The following is a 4,696-nucleotide window of genomic DNA, read 5'->3' on the forward strand; positions in this document are numbered from 1 at the left end:
TCCATTTTAAATAATGTAACTAACTGCTCCTCCTCCTACTCCTCCTACTCCTCCTCCTCCTCCTCCTTTACATAAGCTCTGATGTTAAACAGTTCATCCACTAGAGGGCAGCTCTTTGTCAACAGCTTAATGTAATGATAATGTGTTATAAGGGGTTCCTCCATTTTGAAAATGTCTTCTTCATGTGTCACTTGTCTTCGCGTCCTCCATCCTCGGAGGTTCTGCTGTTGGACCACAGTCTGTCGGACAGGAAGTGAGTCTGACGTTAACGAGCTTCACTGAGCAGCTCAGGTTCAGATACTGATTCATCAGCTGATTCATCAGGAAGAGAAACAAACTTCCTTTAGACTCTGGGCTTCTGTGCAATCCACAGGAGGACAGAGAGGAAGCTGAGTCCAGGGCTTCACCCCCCCACAGAGGCTCTTTTTATCCCGGGGGGGGGGTGTCCAGTTTACACCAGATCAATATATGTGCTCCATCTTATTCACATAAATCATCGTCCTGTAAGAACAGATTCTTCTTCTGTTAAATTATTATTACACACAGACATCATCTTGTTCACACGACTTGGTTTTTGTTATTGTTTTAATCCTTTTTGTGCGACTTCTCATCTTGTTGGCAGAAGATTTGACTAATTCATTTCTCAGCACTTCAGCAGCTGTGTATGATCGATCTGTTAATGAAACAGATCTGTAACGTTTAAGTTTCTCGTTTCCTCCAGTCAGACATCTGAAGATCGAGTCTGTCCTCTGAGTGTTTCTGTTCTCCATCGTGCTGCTTCATAAACGCTCTGCTGCTTTGCTCAGCTTTCACACACACACACACACACACACACACATACAGGCTAAATGGACATGTGTATGTGTTCACACACAGAAAACCAGGCTTGCTAGAATCCATGCAGTGAAGAGCGGAGGAGCTAAAGCTTATATGCAGTACAAATGCAACCGGCTGCTGGTTGACCCGGATCAGGAGGTAACCTCTGACCTGCGCTCGTCGTCGGGTGGTGCTGATGTTCTTCATCCTTTGATTTCCTCTTTCCTCCATCTTTTCTTTCTCTTGTCGAGCCGTGAGCTAACACTGCAGGCTGCTGCATGCTGGATGCTGAATGCTGATTGGCTGTTTACCTCCTCATGCAGCTGTGTCCTCTGTCTTCATTCACAGGTGTCTCTCTGTCTCTGTCTGTCTCTGTCTGTTCAACAGGGACAGCTTTACTTAAAACACTTAAATATATGACGTGTTCTCAAAACCAAAACCAAAGGAATCATTTTCATCATTTGATATATATGTGACATTAACTGAACGTCTGCTTTAGTGTGGAAAAAGACTCTCAGCTCTACAGAACCAGTTCTATAGACACAGTCACACCAGTTCCTGCGTTCCTCCAGGATGCGTCCACACTTCTACATTTTCATTTTAAAACAGTGTTTTCAAACTAAATCGATCTCCGTCCAGACAGGGTTTTCAAAATAAAACACAACCTCAGAGTTTTTTCAAAATAAAACACAACCCCAGAGTTTTTTCAAAGTAAAACACAACCCCGGAGTCCTCAAAAGAAAACACAACCCCGGAGTTTTCAAAATAAAACACAGCCCCAGAGTTTTCAGAATAAAACACAACCCCAGAGTTTTTTCAAAGTAAAACACAACCCCATATTCTCCAAAATAAAACACAACCACAGAGTTTTTTCAAAGTAAAACACAACCCGAGTTTTTTCTAAATAAAACACAACCTCAGAGTTTTTTCAAAATAAAACACAACCCCAGAGTTTTTAAAATAAAACACAACCCCAGAGTTTTTTCAAAGTAAAACACAACCCTAGAGTCTTCAAAAGAAAACAAAACCCCAGAGTTTTAAAATAAAACACAGCCCCAGAGTTTTCAGAATAAAACACAACCCCAGAGTTTTTTCAAAGTAAAACGCAGCCCCAGAGTTTTCAGAATAAAACACAACCCCAGAGTTTTTTCAAAGTAAAACGCAACCCCAGAGTCTTCAAAATAAAACACAACCCCAGAGTTTTTTTTAAAGTAAAACACAACCCCAGAATTTTTAAAATAAAACGGGTCCAGCAGAGTTTCCAAAAGTCTCGATTTCAGGGTTGGAGAACTGCATGTGGACGGGAGGAAAAAATGTAGCGAAAGAGTTTTAAAACGAAAACACCTGCATCATCAAGGGGTTTGACTTTAATACTGGAGGCAGCTGCCTTTCGTTTTCCACCAACTGAATCAAAACAAAGTGGTTGTATTTAAACCATCCTTCCCTAATCATAACCAACTAGTTTTGTTTTGAAACCAAACCAAACCTTAACCATTAGATCAGAGAAACGATGCCTCTGCACACACAGGTAAACACACTGATCCTGAGGTAGGCTGACTGTGTTTGTTTGGTTTTCAATCTGATGGAGATTCTGGATCTGGAGTTAATGTCCCTAACAAACAGGAAACTGTTACAGTTGAACTGTCTCCATCACTTTACTCTCTGTCTGTGGCTGCATAACTCTCTCACTTTCACCATCATTTCTTCTTTCGTTCATTTGTTTGCACATGAAGACAGAATTCATGTATTCATCCTTTCAACCTTAATCCATCCCACTAACCCACTTGTGCATGACCTGAGGGTCTAATCTCACCAACAGGAAACAGCATTGTCTACAAAAACACCTCCACCTCTCAGCTCCTGTCTTCCTCTCTGCTCTGTCTTTGCTTCTTCTTCTTCTGTGTTTTGGTTGGACCGTGTGGCTCGGCTGCCGACTGACTGCTCATTACATCATCACTACGCGTCTTGGATTTCATCACTGTGTGGAGGAATGAGATTGGGCAGAGCTGCATGTTAATCAGCCAGCCTGGCAGCATGCAGGGGAGCAGAGTCAATGCGACGCAGACGTGACAGATGGAGGGCGGTGGTACTCGATGAACTCTGACCTTTATAGGAACAATTAAAATATGTCTTACTCAGAGTCATCTGAGAGGAGTACAGAGAGGTCTGGGACAAATGTTAATCCAGACTAGCAGTCAGGGTTTACTACTGGTGGCCCCAGGACTGCAAACCAGTAGGAAGAGGGTAGTCCCCATGAGTAAGTTTCCCCCTTTTACAGTTCCTACAAAGGCCGACAGGAGTAAGATTCATTTCTTTCTTCAGGGTTTCCGAAAGTGAACTTCATGACTTACTTTAAGCACTTTAAGACATGTCACTTCTTTTAGGGTTCCCAGGTTGGAGGTGTGTCGCTTTCAATATTATTATAGTCCTTAAGAGGATCCTCAGGATTGAAGCTTTCTGAATAGGAGTAAGGTTTGGGAGCTCCGTTGGGGTCTGTGGGAGTGAGGTGTGTTCACAGGAGTATGGGTCAGGACTTCCTTCAGGGGCCACAGGCGTAACATCCACGACTGACTTTAGGAATTTCAGGTGTGATGTGTGTCAGTACCTGAGCTCTTTACCCCGTGATCCCAGAGTCCTCAGTCCCTCTGTCTATCCACCTGCATCACATTCGGTCTGAACCCCATAGCAACAACGTGGGTACGGTGGCTGTTTTGGCTCAAATGAGGCTGGAGTCAGAACAAATAAACAAGCAGAAACAAAAACACATTAAGAAGCTGCTGCACAGCTGCTGTCGGTGGCCTGAGTTTGAACCATTGAGCAACCTCCGATTTTCTGACTAAATCTGAAACAGAAGGGTACTGTGGGTAAAAAACAAACGGACCGCTCTAAATGTTCTTTCAACAGTATTAGCAGAAGGTTAGCCCTATCCAAGTGTGTCGCAGTGGAGTGGCCCCTCTTTGTTCTGTGGTTCTGTCCAATAGTAGACTCACTATTTGGTCATGTGATTTCTGTTTGTGCCCTGAAGGCGTCCAAGGAAGCAGGACAGGCGCTGGTGTGTAATACCAACCCCAACTTTGAGGTGCATCATCATCACCTCCTGCACTGTCTGGAGAAGACCACGGTGAGCTCACACACACACACACACACTGACTTAAAACCTCTTGCCATCCTGTAATGTCTCGCTCATGATCCTCAGAACCATGAGTTTGTGGACGAGAAGACGTACGAGGCGAGCTGCAGGGAGGTGACTCTGGTGAAGCAGGTTTCTCGTTCTTCCTCCATTGCCTCCTCCTCATCTCATGGCTTCAGCTCCTGCTGCTCCCGCAGGAAGAGGAAGACCTTCAATGTCCCGAACTCCAACATATCTGTGGGTATGCAGGGCAGTATCCAGGAGCTGAGTACCATCCAGATCAGGGAGAGGCCACTCACCAACAGGTAGGACACTTATTGAGGTCAATGTTTCTCGGGATCCCTGAGAAGATTCAAAAAATATTTAAGGAGGTTTCAGAGTTCACTGAGAAGGTTGTTGAGGTCTCGGGAGGTTCAAGACATCACTCGGGAGTTTGGAAAGGACATTAAAAAAGTTTTAGTTGAACTTGTCGAGACAGCAAACCTTTATGGAGGTTTTGAAGTAAGTTACAAGATTCATAGAGGAAGAACTATGAGTCTTCAGGTTTTAGAGTTCCTTGTGAGGGGTTAAGAGGTCTTAAAGCGGATTCAGGGGTCACTAAGGAGGCTGCAGAGGTCCTTAATGAAATATTAGAGGGAACTGAGAAGGTTATGGAGCTGCGTAAGGAGGTCTGAGGTGGTTCAGAGGTTCTAGAGGTTCTTGATGACGTTGCAAAAGCCCTTAGGGAGATATTAGACGACCTTGATGAGG

Source organism: Seriola lalandi, unplaced genomic scaffold, assembly GCF_002814215.2.
Source record: "Seriola lalandi dorsalis isolate HSWRI2012SDOR001 ecotype SW California unplaced genomic scaffold, Sedor1 jcf7180002055008, whole genome shotgun sequence".
In the NCBI taxonomy this organism is placed as follows: domain Eukaryota; kingdom Metazoa; phylum Chordata; class Actinopteri; order Carangiformes; family Carangidae; genus Seriola; species Seriola lalandi.